We start from the raw sequence: 17,587 nt of genomic DNA on the forward strand, positions 1-17,587 counted from the left end.
TCATGGAAAGATGGAAAACCAAGCATAATTCCTGGTTATTACTCTGGTGATGAACAAAGATAAAGGTGTGTCATTTAGAAAACATTTGGAGAGATGCCAGACTGGGATTGTATACATCATTCTAACTTAACTTCTTCTTAACTGTATGTTCTTGGATGAATTCTTTCCCCTCTCTAGGCTTGGATTCCTCAAATGTAAAATGAAACTCCTGCCTACCTGGTGTTCAAGGATACCATGAAGAACAAAGGAGGGAATAGATATGAAAGCCTTTTGCAAACCCCAAAGCTGTAAGTACAGTTTAAAGCTGAGATGTTTGTAAGTGAGGATAACAATTTAATAATATTCAGCTGATTTCTTCAACCTCGCCTTCTCCTTGCTTTTCCCTGCAGTTGCATTGCCTTTTGCTTCCTTGGTTGGTAAAGGCCACACCAATGTAAAACTGGTGGCATAGCCTGGTTAGCCAAAATAATTTAGTGCTCCCGGGAAGTCACAGAGGGCCCTGTGCTCAGAAGGGCCTTGTACTTGCCTTAATGGTCTGTTCTCTTCACCTTGAAATTCTTTAAAAAGGTGTCACACATTTTCATTTTGCACTTGTTCAGTGGCTCAGTCTTGTCTGACTCTTTGCAACCCATGGACTGCAGCACAACAGGCTTTCCTGTCCTTCATCATCTCCCAGAGTTTGCTCAAACTCATGTCCATTGAGTTGGTGATGCCATCTAACCATCTTTTCCTCTGTCACTCCCTTCTCCTCCTGCCCTCAATCGTTCCCAGCATCAAGGTCTCTTCCAAGGAGTCAGCTGTTCGCATCAGATGACCAAAATAGTAGAGCTTCAGCTTTAGTATCAGTCCTTCCAGTGAATATTCAGGGTTGATTTCCTTTAGGATTGACTGGTTTGATCTCCTTGCAGTCCAAGGGACTCTCAAGTCTTCTCCAACACCACAGTTCAAAAGCATCGATTCTTTGGCACTCAGCCTTCTTTATGGTCTAACTCTCACATCTGTACATGACTACTGGAAAAACCATAGCTTTGACTAGATGGCCTTTTGTTGGCTAAGTGCTATCTTTGCTTTTTAATACTCTTTCTAGGTTTGTCATAATTTTTCTCCCAAGGAGCAAGTGTCTTTTAATTTCATGGCTGCAGTCACTGTCCACAGTGATTTTGGAGCCCAAGAAAATAAAATCTGTCACTTGTTTCCACTTTTCCCCCACCTATTTACCATGAAGTGATGGGACCAGATGCCATGATCTTAGTTTTTTGAATGTTGAGTTTTAAGCCAGCGTTTTCACTCTTCTCTTTCACCTTCATCAAGAGACTCTTTAGTTCCTCTTTGCTTTCTGCCATAAGGGTGTTGTCATCTGCATATCTGAGGTTATTGATATTTCTCCTGACAACCTTGATTCCAGCTTGTGTTTCATCCAGCCCGGCATTTCACATGATGTACTCTGCATAAATTTAAATAAGCAGGGTGACAATATATAGCCTTGATATACTCCTTTCCCAATTTTGAACCAGTCCGTTGTTCCATGTCTAGTTCTACCTGTTGCTTCTTGACCTGCATACAGGTTTCTCAGGAGGCAGGTAAGGTAGTCTGGTATTCCTGTCTCCTAAATCATGTAGGTGATCCTGGCCCTGGGCTGCTCTCTATTCTTTTGTGGAGGTGGAACTAGAAAGAAGTTTCTTGTTGACTCCACTGGTAGGAGTATATGGAAATCAGTTAGCTGAGATTCTGCTGGGAGATTTTCCCAGAGAGGGTTCAATTACAAGAGTTAAGTAGTTCTCCAGATGAGCAGTGTGGGATGGTTAGCCTTGGCTAAGAACCAAATGTTAAGTCTGAGCCAAACATCTGGGTGTCCATTGTGCTAATGAGTGCCTTGGTGGAGCCTCATCAGCATCAAGGATCATTAGGTCCTGACCATGCTAATAGAAAACTTAGAATTCACCAGCTCCTGGCCTCAGCAGCAAATGCCAACAGATGAGCAGTGGCCAGGCAGACAAGGCACATTGCCACAAAGCCCTAAGGAATCAGAGCCGGAGGACAGTTACAGGAATCTGATACTGATTGTGAGCTTGCCTTCTGTTTCCTTCTGTTACAAGCTTATGTAACAGTGCAGTAGAACTTAATGAAGTGAATTTATAAATTGCCTGCCTTCTTCCTATCTCCCTCAGTGCCTGCTCAAATCTGCTTGGTGATTTGGTTCTTTCTTTGCCACTGGATGAAATCTTGGCAGGTCCTAAAGCTTCTGGATGATTACAAGTTCCCTGGTCCCATTTGCCCCCAAATTGTCTCTCTTCAATAATGAAAATGTCAAATCCTATGTAATGGTTAATATTCTGAATTTCATTTGAAGTTAAAGCTTGTTCCTTCCCTGAGAATGGTTTGTTTCAGACTTAACTGTAGGATAAAAGGGGGCATACCTTCTTTTCTCCTTTTCATTGTGCATCTCCTTTTAGCCCTTCCCCACTGTGATAGCCACATTTTATGAACTATTTAGGTCACAGTGGGTAGAAGAGTAAGAAATAAGAAATAAAAGTCTTAACCTGAAAGGCCTTGTTGTGGTTTGACTTTGATGCATCTGCTTGGCAGGTATTAAACCTTACTCTTGAGTTGTCTTTAGTTATTTGGTGATCTCTTACCTCCACATTCTTTAACAAAGTTAGTCTCTCTTCTGGATGGCTGTTAAAGAACAGTCTCCCACTCCCACCCACTCCTAATTTTGATGATATATCTCCAGTCTCGTTCTGCTGAGGTCCCATTGTTCTAGGGTTAAAGCAATTTTGAGATGGAGGATTGAAGAAAGCTCACTTCTGGTCTATGGTAGAATAAATAATGGTCTTTCAAAGATATCAATGTCTGAATCTCTGGAAATTGTGAATATGTTATCTCACATGATAGTAGGGACATTGTGGGTATGATTAAGGATTTTGAGATGAGATTATCCTGGATTAGTTCTAGTAATGTTATAGTAAGTTCTGATATAATCACAAGGGTATTTATAAGAGGGAAGCAGATCAGAGGGGAGAGAAGGCAATGTAAGAGTGGAAGTAGAAATTTGAGTCCTGTGGCCACAAGCCAAGGGATGCCAGCAGTCTCTACAAGCAGAAAAGGATAAGGACTTGATCTTCCCTTGCAGCCCTCAGAAGGAACCAGTCCTTCTAACACCGGTAAGACTCATTTTGGTCTTGTAACCACCAGAACTGTAAGAAACTTGTGTTTTAGGGCTTCCCTAGTGGCTCAGCTGGTAAAGAATTTGGCTGCAATTGCAGGAGACCCCAGTTCGATTCCTGGGTTGGGAAAATCCACTGGAGGAAGGATAAGCTACCCACTCCAGTATTCTTGGGCTTCCCTGGTGGCTCAGCTGGTAAAGAATCCTCCTGCGTTTGATCTCTGGGTTGGAAAGATCCCCTGGAGAAGGGAACAGCTACCCACTCCAGTATTCTGGCCTGGAGAATTCCATGGACTGTATAGTCAATGGGGTCATAAAAAGTCGGACATGACTGAGTGACTTTCACTTGCACTTTGTGGTGTTTTAAGCCACTTACTTTGTGATAATTTGTTATAGGAGCAAAAGGAAAAAATACATGGTGAGAAAGAGATACCACTGTGTCATTTATGTAGACAAATTCTGGGAGTGTAGACCACTGTCACTGTACTATCCTCTCTTTGCTCTCAGAACAGCTAGGCAGCCACAAACTCCTGCCCTTTAGATTTCCAAATAGACACAAGTATCCTGTGGCCCCTAAATGGCAGGGGACAAAAAATAAGCCGTCTGAATGTTGTGGGCCTTCTCAGTTGAATTAAGGTAATGGGAAAACACCAACTTCCTTTTCCTTTGGGGAGAAGAAAGAACATTACTAAAAATCAACAATTACTTCTTTTTTGTTTAAGTATAGTTGCTGTGCACTATTATATAAGTTACAGGTGTGTTATATAGTGATTCACTGACTCAAGGGACATGGGTTTGAGTAGGCTTTGGGAGTTGGTGATGGACAAGGAATCCTGGTGTGCTGCAATTCATGGGGTCCCAAAGAGTCAGACACAACTGAGCAACTGAGCTGAACTGAAAGGTTATACTTCATTTATAGTTATTGTAAAACATTGACTATATTCTCCATGTTGTACAGTATATCCTTTTACTTTGTTTTATACAGAGCAGTTTGTACCTCTTAGTCTCCTATCCCTATATTGTCCCTCTCATTTGTCCCCACTAGTAATCTCTAGTTCATTCTCTGTATCTGTGAGTCTGCTTCTTTTATTGTTATATTCACTAGTTTGTTGTATATTTTAGATTCTACATATAAATGATATCAGGCTTCCCAGGTATCACTAAGTGGTAAAGAACCAGCCTTCCAATGCAGGAGATGTAAGAGACACTGATTCGATCCCTGGGTCAGGAAGATCCCCTGGAGACGGAAATGGCAGCCCACTTCACTATTCTTGCCTGGAGAGCGCCATGGACAGAGGAGCCTAGTGGGCTACATTTCATGGGGGTAACAGAGAGTCAGACACAACTGAAGTGTATTAGCACATGTGCACATATGCACACAGACACAACTGATGTCATGCAGTATTTGTCTTTCTCTAACATTGTATGTCCAAGTCCATCCACATTGCTTCAAATGGGAAAATTTCATTTTTTTCTGTGGCTGAATAGTATTCCATTGTGTGTGTGTACACACGCACACACCACATCTTATTTATCCATTATTTATCCATTCATCTGTTGATGAACACTTAGGTTGCTTCCATATCTTGGCTATTATAAATAACGCTGCTACAAATATAGGGGTGCATGTATCATTTCAAATTCATGATTTTGTCGGGGGTTTTTTTGGATATATATGCAGGAGTGAAATTGCTGGATCATATCTTAATTCCATTTTTAGGTTTTTTGAGAAAACTTCATACTATTCTCCACCCTGGCTGCACCTACTTACCTTCCTATCAACAGTGTTCAAGGGTTCTCTTTTTTTCACATCTCTGCCAACATTTGTTCTTTGTGATCTTTTCAATGATAGCTATTCTGGTAGGTGTGAAGTGATATCTCACTGTGGCTTTGATTTGCATTTCTCTGATAAGTAGTGATGGTGAGCATATTTTCATGTATCTGTAGGCCACCTGTCTTTTGTCTTTGGGAAAATGTCTATATTCAGTTCTGCCCATTGTTTAATCAATTTCTTTTTTGTTTTGAGTTATATGAGCTTCAATTACTTCTGAAAGGAGTTTCTTCCATTTTCCAATCCCTCCTCAATCTCAGCTCACTTCTGCCAGATGTGGATATTGCACTAAGGGCTGTGAAACCTCCTTTAAGGGTTGTTGGACTTCACCTTCAAAATTCTTGCATTGGTAGTTCAAGAGCCTGACTTTGGAGTGGAAGTATAATTGTATTTTTTTATTCTTAATCTTTTGAGGTGTCAGATTAAATAGATTGAAAGGGCCCCATTTTGATATCTTCTTATATTCATGAAAGCCCTTTGACAGTGCTCGAGTGTCATCTTGGGGATGTGCTGGGAGATGGAAAGCACATTTTAGAAACTGAATTTATGTAGAGACTGTAACTTGAAGAGTTTAAATTATTAGATTAGGCTTAAAATGAACAAATTGAGCTAGAGAAACTTTTCTGTCTTTTTATCTTTTAATCTTCTCTCAAGTGGGTGAGGGTTTATCAGATCAGTTACAGAATCAATGAATAAGCTACACTTTCTTTATGCGTCTGAGTGCTGTATGAGTGGATTTTTTTTCCTGCTATATGGTTAATTTTTGAGTACCTAATGATTGACAAAGTCAGCAATGCTTCTTCCATGTCAGGACTATCTTAGGGACTACCGTAGTGATTGCTACAGAAACTGATTACATAAATTGAATTAAAGGCTTTTATTGATTCTAAAGAATAGACAACTTCCCAGGTGTAGACAACTTCCCCACCTGACCTCTGGTGGAGGAAGGAAAACCCATCTACATGTCTTTCATATTTCTAGTTTAGAGATTGCTTTAGTGGGATAAGACATTTCACTTAGGATAGGTATAAGATGCAGAATAGATATAAGAATAGATGTAAAAAGGAAAATTACAAGTCGCATCCCTGAATCTTAGCCCTGCTTGGTGGACTCTGGGTTCTAGTCTTCATACCCTGCTGTAAGGAGAGTTGTCTGTTAGTACATGCAATGCCTGATGACTGCATGTAATATCTCAAGGAGAAAAAAATCATAGAAATAAACACCCAGAAACATCTGTTGGGTCTGAAAAAGCACAGTGCTAATTTACATCCAGAACCATCATCAACTGAGAAATGAATTAACAGGATGGCATGTTTAATGCATAGCATACAGCATCTTAGTTGCAAGAATCTCATCTTCAATCAGAATATAAAGTTGTCTATTACACCTATTGCTCAGATGGTTGGTATGCAAATAAAGCTTATGCTTAGATCACAAGTGATTTCAGGAAGCTAACAATATGATTTTAGCTCTATTAAGTGAGTGTGTTCATGTGTTTTATTAGAGGTACATGTGATAATCATCTGAAAAGCACGGAGCAGGGGTTAGGAAGTATAGGTTCTCATCCCACCTTTGTCGTGTGTTAGCTCTATTGATCTTAGACAATTCACAACTTATCTGGGTTTATTATTTTTCATCATTTTATTGTAGGTAGTGTTCCCTGCCTTGTCTGTTTCATAAGGTAGCTGTGAAGCTCAAATGAGGAGATACACATGAAAGAGCTTCACATAATATAAAGTGCTATACAGATAAAGATTATTATGTTAGCTTTAGAAGGACTCATGTATGCGGTGTCTTTATTGAATTCCCTTTCTCTCTCGCTTTCCCTCTAAGGAATTCCCATCACTGTCTCAAGAACAGTCTATTTTCAGTGGGCCATCTTGAGTGTGGTCTGCTATTTTAGTTTCTCAAGAAATTTCCCTTTGTATTTAATGAATTTCCATTACAGGGAAGGATGGCGAGAGTCTGTTCATGCCACCTGAAATTGCCTGAAAATTTATCTGTTAATTTTATTTATGTTAGAATTACTGTATTTGCTGGCATGTATTTCCCTTTTTGCATGTTCTTTTTCTCTGTTCATAGTTCCAGTGATTAAATACAAGATTGCTTTTCTCTGTATTATTTTGTTCTTGGTGGAATGTTAATTGCTAGCAGCAATTAGATTCTAAGCTTTGAAGAATGGGTCAGAGCAATTTAAGGGATATAAACTATGTTGATTATAGTAAACCAAGTTGTATTAGGATAGGATAGATTATGCTGCAGGAACCAAGAACCAATGAAATCTCAGTGGCTTCAAACATAAAAGGTTACTTTCCTATCTGTTCGCGCTGTGCATCCATCTCAGGTCTTTGGGGGCTGAACTCGGCTCTGCATTTCCATTGCTGTCACTCTGACTCAGGCTGATGGAGAAACAACCATAGGGAACATTGCTAGTATGTAGCAGAGGGGAAAAAGAGGCCTTTGAAGATTCTTCCAAGAAGAATTCTCTACTTCATAATCAGCATATATCACTTTCAGTAACAACCCATTGACCAGAGCTAGTCATGTAAGAACCACTGAAAAGCACATGGAGGCCAGGAAGTGCAATCCTACTGCATGCCCCAAAGATGGAAAATCTAAACATTTTGACAAGTTTAACGAAAGTGCTCACCCTTCTTTTTTTTTTTTTTTTTTTTTTAGTGCTCACCCTTTTTTGAGGCATCTGATCTGCAAGAGAGGAGATTGGAATCATTTGTCAGTTTTGCTGTGGACAGTCTTTCTGGTATCTGAGTCATTACTTTCCCTTTGAGATTTGATTTAAAGAGTTAAATCCTCTGATAAAGTCAACACACACATTCTTTCTGAAGTCTTTCTCTGGTTTCAGTGATGCCGCTTGTTATTTTCATGGCAGGATTTGGTAATCCGTAGCCCTTCTATGTTTCTTCTTAGTGGTGTTAGTGAAAAATGTCATGTCTTAGTATTGGTAAGAAAACAGAAGGATTCTAGTTTGTTCATGTGACTCTTTTGTTAATGTTTCAAGTTTCCTATCATTCATTCGTATCGATCCATGCAATCTACTGACAGCCTTGCCAAACACCTCCTGTATGCCAGGCTCTGTTATAGGTGCTGCAAATAAAAGGTAGAATTAAGCATGGTCTCTTTTCTAAGGAAATTTCTATTTTCTAATTCATGTCCCTCTTGATAAATGCAAAAGTGTCACACCATTAATATTTTAAATATCAAAATGGCATGACTAAAAACGCATCTAAGAAATGACCATTTTATAATTTCTTTTTAAAAATTATCCACATAACTCTTTCCCCAAAAGATTGTATGTCGCATGGTGAGCTTCCTCATTGCTCCCTGTCTCTGTAGCACTCTTTCGTCTCTACCTCCACCCCGGGTTGAGAATCTGTAGTCTAATTGTATCAGTTGCACTGATATCCATCGTTAGAACGGGTATTGGGGACCTTTCAGGCCATGTGTATGAGCCCACAGTGACCTTGCAGGATGAAAAGACTTTGGTGGTCAGATTCAGATGAGAAGAGAGTTTTAACTGAATTAAAACACACTACATTACGATTCTTGTTCCCATTCTTTTTCTGTTTTTAGTTTCCTTTGTATCCCTTCACAGTACTGTGAACATAGTAGATGCTTCTTCTAAACTCGCTTGTTCTGTGGATAAAGGAATTGACCTACCCTAAAACTCTTGTTTGGAGGCTCAGGTATTGATAGGCAGGTAGCTGTAAAATGTATTAACTGCAGCAGAAGCAAAGTCTCAAATATTAAAGCCTTTCTAACCTTTCACAAGGGATTCTAAAAGACTATAATAGTCTGGATATAGAAAGAGACTTTGGGGAAAAGAAACTCCAGTTCATTAATTGGCTGATTTAGAGACAGAGACATATAATCTGGGACTGCAGAGCCTCCCACTGCTCCCTGGAAACAGCCAATCCCTGGCTATGTTGTAAGAACTTTGTATTGTTCTGATTTAGCCTTGGTGCTCTAGGTCCTTGTTACTGGGCTTAAAAATCCCATCACTGATCTAATTTTGCAGGTAAAGACTAGGACATTGGCTCTTCAAGACAAGCATTAAAAATAAGAGAGATTTCCTGAGTGTGCATCCCTTACCATATTTTTGGGTTTTTAGAAGTCGTAATATGTGACAAGAAGGAACAGTGGGAATGAGGGCTTCGTGAGAAGACCTAGGAAACTGTGTGTCACACTGACTCTGCTGATGCCTGTCACCAGTCTGGCCCTGGCTCCATCTTTTCCTTCATTCTGTTTTTGCCATCACCTTTCCTTGCTCCCAGACAACATGACTTTACCGCTAGTGTGGCTTCCTTCCAAACTGGAGCCTTGCTGGTTTGTCTAAGGAATGGCCTTCCTCATTTACTTTACAGTTTTAATGATTTTTACCAAAAGATCGAAATCTATCATTAGCACTTCTTGTCTTCACCTCCAGATTTTACTTTGTATAATTGCCCAAGTAGATTCCAGGGGGTAATTGCCATGGAACATTTAGTTTACTGCTTTTTAGAAACTTCTTAATATCCATATTATTATTATTACTTTATTTGCAGCAAAGAATGATTTTGTAAATCTGATGATTGACTCAGATAATCTCTTTTGTAAAGGGCAAAATAAATCACATACCAGGTTTCCTTAAAGAGAGTCCTTCCTGTCAGTCTGCTCTTTTCTGCTGTTCCTTTTCCTGCACAGCAGTCCTTTTATTATTGCTCTGGGAAATTTCAGTGGGTTGTCTTTGGGAAATGCAAAAGGATAACAACCTAATATTCTTCTCAAAGGGTAATGCTTTCTTCGGGACAAGGCCACTTTTCTTTTGTACTTCAGATACTCAGCAGCTCTGTGTGCTGTAGAATGAGACACATGTATAATTTAAAAACCATTTCCTGCATCTTAATATCAGACTTTACCAGGAAAGCAAAGTCCTGTTTCTCCCCTTTCTCCATCCCTGTGCCCTTCACAGTCAGTATTCCTTGAGGCTAAATGAACCCAGGGTGTTTATTTTTGTTCTTTTTCTCCTCTCTCAGTTCTCCTGGAGGATCAAGATTAAAAAGGACCATATTACTGTTCAATTTTTTGCAATGTATGTTTCCATTCCCGGAATGCAAGGCTCCTTTAGTTCCCCAATCATCTTTGGCATTTAAGCATTTCTACCTTTGCCTTGTGTATAAAATCATGAAACTCAGAAAGTATGTGGATCAAGGCCAGGCCCCTCTTCTGTTTATAAGGTTTTTCTTCCTAGTATATTTTCTAGCTCTTGGGGAGTTGCAGTCATAAAATGTTGTAAGATTCTAATTAAAATTACTAAAATGCCCAGGAAGATCCCTATGAGGTGAAGTTGAGAAGGGAAAACAAATTTGATACTGACCATACTGAGAGAGTTCTAGGAATATCAGCTTGGAGAGGCTTTTATAAACTCTGGTGATCAATATCCAGGACAAACCCCTTTAGCTAAATAGTCTTCATGGTAAAGATTAATAGTTTAAAGTATCAGAACTTGTTCCAGTTACTTTGTTACTTACTAACCCATGGTTAAAAATCCCAGTTATGGTTTATATCCTCTGGGAAGCCTTCCTTGATCACTCTGGACCAAATAAACTTTTCTCTTTTCTGAACTCTTAGCAGTTATCTGACAATTACATATTACTATGCACATGAATTGTCTCAAATTGCTAATTTACTCTGATATTATGATTTAAATGTTTGTAAATATGTGTGTTAATATATCTCTTACCCTCCTCCTCGAGGACAGACTTTGTATATTTTATTGTAGCTCCTAAAATACTTATTGTCATCCTTTGTAGAACCCCTGTTGATGCTTTTTGAATAAATGAATGTATTAAGTGAAAATTCAATTTTAAATTACCAGAGAACCATAAATTATTCCAGGCGGATAAGCATATCTTTTTTTTAAGACCCTTCCAGTCTTAGCTTGGGCATGCTCTTTTGTGATTAATTTGAATCCTTTTTCTTGCACTCTTGTGTAACTATTCTTAAAGAGAGGTCCTGTTTATTATCTCTCCTCACTTCTTATACACTTCCAATGCTTTCCTTATCTTATTCCATCTTATGGTTGTTCCTCCCAGCTCTGTTATTCATACTCTGTCCTCCTGATATATTCATCCTCTTGACAAATTTATTTATGCCTTGCTTCATCTATGATTTCCTTGTAGTTACTTCCCAGATCTACCTTTCCAGTCCTGTCCTGTGGACCTTAGTACAGTGTTGTCAAAATGGGTGGACTGTCACTTGGGCATATTTCAATTGCCTAAATATCATTTCTATATAAAATAGAAAAAATTTATATTTTTATATAAAATAGAAAAATATTTTATAAAAGAAATGTATTATCTTTTCTACCTAAAAACATCAATACTTTATAAAAGAAATGGATTATCTTTCTACCACCCAGTCTCCCTACTCTTTCCAATTTCCTTCTCCATTCTGGCTGTTTGTGTCTTTTTCCATCATCCAAGGCTCCTAGGTCTTCGGATCTTCTTTCTCACACTATTCTGCTCCAGCCTTCATGTGCAGCCTAATCCCAAATCCTGTTGAATCTCCACTTGGAATGTCTTTGAGAGTCAATCCCTCCTCTCTGTGGCCTCTCTCTAGGCCTAAACACAGATTAATTCTAGATTATTGCCACAGCCTCCTAATTACTTGCCCTAGTATTATTGGTAATAATGATAATAATGATTTATTAGTATAAATATCTACTATTTATTAGTTATCTAGTATATGCTAAAGGAGAAGGCAACGGCACCCCACTCCAGCGCTTTTGCCTGGAAAATCCCATGGACGGAGGAGCCTGGTAGGCTGCAGTCCATGGGATCGCTAAGAGTCGGGCACGACTGAGCGACTTCCCTTGCACTTTTCACTTTAATGCATTGGAGAAGGAAATGGCAACCCACTCCAGTATCCTTGCCTGGAGAATCCCAGGGACAGAGGAGCCTAGTGGGCTGCCGTCTATGGGGTTGCACAGAGTCGGACACGACTAAAGTGACTTAGCAGTATATGCTAGGTATTGTAATAATGTACTTTGTGAAGATTCTCATTTGAGTCTCACAACAACCAGATGAAGTGTATATTACTGTTCCCATTTTAGAGATTAAAATATCTGTGGCTCAGAGGGCTTGCATAACTTATGTCTGGCCTCACAGGTAATGAGTTGAAAAAACACTAAGGTTTTAACTTTGAAGGCCATGCATGAGTAATACTCTAAATATCACTGCTGGACTATTGCACTCTTTTCACTCTGCCACTCATCTAGTCACAGATTCGTGGAGATTCCCACTGTCTACAGTAAGAGTGAACTTTATCTGATTCTAAGGCCTTCCATGATCTCACACCACCATTTTCCTCCAGTTTTATTTCTTTTGACTCTAATTATCTACCCGTTGCTCCATCCAGGCTGACTTTATCCTTGTTGCCCAGTTTTTCCCCAGTGCTCACTTCTGCTTTATGGTTTCCTCTAGACCTGGGATACCCTTTCCTTACGTTTTCATATCCTGCCTCTACTTTAAGGTCCAAGTCATACCATACTTCTCCATGAAGCCTTCTCAAAATAGCCCAACATACAAAGAGCTCTTGTTTCTTTTCTGAACTGTTCTGTCAGTTATTGCATGTACCATAACACTTAGGACTCCATACTCAGGTAATACTCTGTAGTATGAGATGATTCAAGGGAACATTTCAAGTTTAGTAAAATTTGCCTTTGATACTCTTTCTTTTCCTCTTACCTCCCACCATTCTCCTGCATCTAGTATCTCCATATTCTTCTCTGAAGGTCTAAGTACTTACCCCTACCCAACTGCTGATGTACTCTGCCCAGACTCCTTTTAGGTCTTCCCAGATAGAAGTAACTTGTCAGTCATCAACCTCCCATAATGTCTTTTATTCAAACTCAGCTAGATAGGTATAAGGAACCTATGTAAAAGTTTATGTGATTGTCTGTCTTTCTGAAAGGGTTACATTTGAGTTGTGATTGCTTGTGAAACCGTGTCTGCTTTGGTTGTTTGAGTTTCAGAAAGTTGAGAGTGTAGAGTATGACAGAGAGAAATAAAAGATCTCAGGGAATGGGGAAGGGAATATTTGGTGGCAGGTAAATATTCCTGGAATCCAGTAAAACATTGTACTAAAAGTGAAAGTCGCTCAGTCGTGTCCGACTCTTTGCCACCCCATGATACAGTCCATGGAAGTCTCCAGGCCAAAATACTGGAGTGGATAGCCTTTCCCTTCTCCAGGGGATCTTTCCAACCCAGGGAATTGAACCTGGGTCTCCCGCATTGTAGGTCACCTCCAGTTCTGCCAGAGTATAAATTTGGATTTGGCTGCAGTGTCTTTGGGTTTTCCTCTACAGCAGTAGTTCCTGTCTGTGGTCTCCAGCTATGAGGTACTATAGAAGTGTGCTTACCAAAAACTATTCTGAAGTTTAAATAAATGATTTCGCAAAAATGCATACATCTAATTTTTCAGAAGCATGTGCAGGCTTTATTTAAATATAGATGGATTTAAGAACACAATTCATAGGAACTTTTGCTCATTATTAATTTTCATAATCAATGAACACTAAAAGGATAATTGATATCATGATCAGATCCACAAAATATTGTGATTTTTTTCAAGGATCCTTTAAAAAAGATCTATAGCTAGAGCTCAATCGGAAACTCTTGGAGGGCAAAGACTATATTGTCTACTTTGTTTACATTTTCCAGAACATGCTACGATATACAACCAGGCTTTGAGTCTCTTGAATGAATCATAGAAGCTGGATGAGGAATTTCTATTTTTTTTTTGGAATTTCTATTTTTATGTCCTAGTCTCTTTGTTTGTCAAATAAGTTTGTGGTTGTTCAGTCTCTAAGTCATGTCCGACTCTTTGCAGCCCCGTGAGCTGCAGTATGCCAGATTTCCCTGCCCTTTCCCTGTCTCCCTAAATTTGCATAAATTCATGTACATTGAATTGATGATGCTATCTAACTATTTCATCCTGTGCTGCCCTCTTCTCTTTTTGCCTTCAATCTTTCCCAGCATCAAGGCCTTTAAGAGTTTTCGACTAGAGGATATCTAAGTTTCTCTCTAGCTGTAGCACATCCTACCCTGGTATATATTTGGATATAGTCCAAATGCTTAACTGCTTCCTTAGGCTAGGGAAGGTTTGAGAGAAGCTGCCTCTTCCTAGTGTATGGTGCTTGGTATCCATTTTGACTTCATTTATCCATTACCCAAAGTGTTGATGAATCACAGGACGTTGATTAAAGCTTTTAGAAATTTTCTGAGTTTTCACTACACAGCTCTAATGTTTGAGGGTGACCAGTTAAAGGTAAACCACAGATTAATTTGCTGGCTGTTGGTGGCTTGTGAATTATCCTTCTCTGTGGAATAAAGTCTCAACCTCTCCTTAAGCACAGAGTCTCAAGAGTTCAAACTATTAACTATCTCTCTGATCATGGGAACAATTCAGTTAGAGGAGTAGAAGAAAATAGCTTCTCACAGGAGTGGTTCTATCTAGCCTAGCCACGGCAATATATCAAGTGGTTGCCCCTCTTGGACTAATTGTGGTATGGAAAATAACTTCTTGCTCATCTTGCATTAGGCAGCAGCTCTAACCAAGTAGTATCTTTCCTCTTCTTCCTTATTTTCTAATAGCTGGTTTCAATCCAGATTCTGTATCTCATTATCTATATAATCTTCGGCAAGTAGTTTTACTGTTTGCAATCTGTTTCCTCTTCCATAAAGCTAGTCTAGTATTGTTGAAAGGATTAGACATAGTGGCATATTAAAATGCCTAGAGAAGTATCAGATATATAACATGCATTCAGTAGAAGGGTGTTGTCACTTCTTTTTTTCTCTCCTTTCCTTTTATATTCCCTTTGCCTCTTAAGTCTGTCTTAAGAAGAGAAACGACTTTTACCTACTTATAACAGACTTTATGCAGGTCAGGAAGCAACAGATAGAACTGTACATGGAACAAGCGACTGGTTCCAAATTGGAAAAGGAGTACATCAAGGCTGTATATTGTCACCCTGCTTATTTAACTTATATACAGAGTACATCATGAGAAATACTGGGCTGGATGAAGGACAAGCTGGAATCAAGAGTGCTACGAGAAATATCAATAACCTCAGATATGCAGATGACACTACCCTTATGGCAGAAACTGAAGAGGAACTAAAGAGCCTCATGATAAAAGTGAAAGAAGAGAGTGAAAAAGTTGGCTTAAAGCTGAACATTCAGAAAATGAGGATCATGGCATCTGGTCCCATCACTTCATGGGAAATAGATGGGGAAACAGTGGCTGACTTTATTTTTGGGGCTCCAAAATCACTGCAGATGGTGATTGCAGCCATGAAATTAAAAGACACTTACTCCTTGGAAGGAAAGTTATGACCAACCTAGATAGCATATTAAAAACCAGAGAAATTACTTTGTCAGTAAAGGTCTGTCTAGTCAAGGCTATAGTTTTTCCAGTGGTCTTGTATGGGTATCAGAGTTGGATTATAAAGAAAGCTGAGCACCAAAGAATTGATGGTTTTGAACTGTGATGTTGGAGAAGACTCTTGAGAGTCCCTTGGACTGCAAGGAGATCCAACCAGTCCATCTGAAAGGAGATCCATCCTGGGTGTTCATTGGAAAGACTGATGCTGAAGCTGAAACTCCAATACTTTGGTGACCTGATGCAAAAAGCTAACTCATTTGAAAAGACCCTGGTGCTGGGAAAGATTGAAGGCAGGAGGAGAAGGGGACGACAGAGGATGAGATGGTTGGATGGTATCACCGACTCAATGGACGTGAGTTTGTGTAGGCTCTAGGAGTTGGTGATGGACAGGGAGGCCTGGCGTGCTGCAGTCAGTGGGGTTGCAAAGAGTTGGACACGACTGAGTGACTGAACTGAACTGAACAGACTTACCTGGCAAGTGACCCCATCAATCTTTCATCCTGGATATCTAGTTTCCCCCTGAACTCTTTCCCCCTGTAATTTAGGATTTCAGGTTTGAAACTAGGACACTAACTGAATGCAGAGATGGCAAATAACAGTTTGGGAAGCAATTAATCCCAAGCTCACTGCTGCTTCTCAGTGGCCTCAGTCCAGGTGATCTGGTCTTGGAATTGGATTTCATGTGGGTTTTCGCTGCAAAGTTATTTCTGAATCTTCTAGATTTATAAATCATTTGGTACCCAGCTGTTATGCTGTGTGATTCATGGTTATGGGTGCCTTGTTTCAAGCACTTGTCAGCAGTTTCTTCCCTGTGGTTGCCTTGTGATTCAGTTGTTTTTGGTGTGGTATGCCTCTCTTCACATTCATGTGGACTCTGCCTCCCCCAACTTCTGTCATGGAACAAATGAGTCAGTGCCTGATGGTGCCAGCTTGCCAGTCAATTACTTTTAAGTTTCCTCTGGTGGGTAGGTGCCAGAGAAGATGCTGTTGGCTCATAGAGGGGGATGCCTGTCATGTCGCCAAACTGCCCTGAGAAGGGGGAAACAAATGGCCACGTTTTCCAGAATGAATTTTCAGGAAGCATTCAGGATAGACACGGTCAAGGGAAAAGTTGTTCTCGTTCAGTAGGTGGCAGTGTGGTCTGGCTTGAAGAAGCACCACAGATGCTTGCATGCATTTGCACTGCTTTATCCTGATGCTTTTGACAGCTCGGCTTGAGATTTTATTCTGAGTATTTTAGTGCTTTTTGTCAAGTGCTCTTTGCTCAAAAAGAAAAGAAAAGAAAAGAAAAACCCCTGCTGCTTTCGAAACTTCTCTTGGGAGTGGGCGGCATGTGTTTGTGGCAAGTACCGTGATCTGAAGCTTTCTGCAGCTCGGTGACTAATTGCTCTTAGTTGGACATCTAGCCTGGTAGGCTGGACTTGTGTTTCCCAGCTGTGGAGGTGGGAAGGTGGGAATTCTCTCCTCATGGACGCGAGGTTATTTCACTGACATTAGCAGTGGGGAGCAGTTCTACAGCCCCACAGTCTGACTGGTTTCTCTGTTGGGGAGGGAGGTGCCTCAGACCCAGTGTGTCACCTCTCTATGAGCCCATTCAGCTTTTGGGGACTAGCACGCTTGGCACAGAGGAGTTGGGACTGCAGTAGCACGATGTCCTCTGTCAAGATGAGCCCTGGGACAAATCCTCTACTCTGTTTTTGTACCTTGCCTCCCACCGCAGAGCCCTTTCTCAGAATGCCTTCTCAACAAAAATAGAAATCTTTGAAAAGTTTTGCTCTTAACTAAGAAGCTGACTCTCCAGTATAAGGCCTGAGCAGGAAGAAGGAAATATGTCTAATTAGGCCATAGGCAGTGTCATCCTTGGGAAAGATTGGTGGCAATTTGGTTGGGATTGAAAAGCCCAAGCAAGGGCTTGGATTCGCTGGTCTCCCTGTTGCACAGTTGTAGATACTGTATCTTAAGGCAGCTGAGTTTCAGACCTTGGCGTCTCCGTTTAGAGGCCTCTGTTCCTTGTCTGCCATGCTGTAGCCCATGTGCGTGTAGATGTGTACACGAGAGCTCCAGGAAGCCAGGCTGGGATAGGAGATATTGAGCCTAGACCCCTTTTACCTCGGACAGGAATAGGAGAGTCTCAAAGAATATACAGT

The 17,587-nt window shown here is 40.2% G+C and overlaps 1 long non-coding RNA gene across 1 annotated transcript in view; it reads left to right on the forward strand.

Annotated features, from left to right (window-relative positions):
- Positions 1-17,587, forward strand: part of LOC138931170 (uncharacterized) — an 854,662-nt gene that overhangs the window by 630,302 nt on the left and 206,773 nt on the right. Inside the window, exon 3 of the long non-coding RNA XR_011446432.1 lies at positions 178-287. This is a non-coding gene — a long non-coding RNA (uncharacterized lncRNA). The remainder of the gene's footprint in view (positions 1-177; positions 288-17,587) is intronic.

Source organism: Ovis canadensis, chromosome X, assembly GCF_042477335.2.
Source record: "Ovis canadensis isolate MfBH-ARS-UI-01 breed Bighorn chromosome X, ARS-UI_OviCan_v2, whole genome shotgun sequence".
NCBI classification, from domain to species: Eukaryota; Metazoa; Chordata; class Mammalia; order Artiodactyla; family Bovidae; genus Ovis; species Ovis canadensis.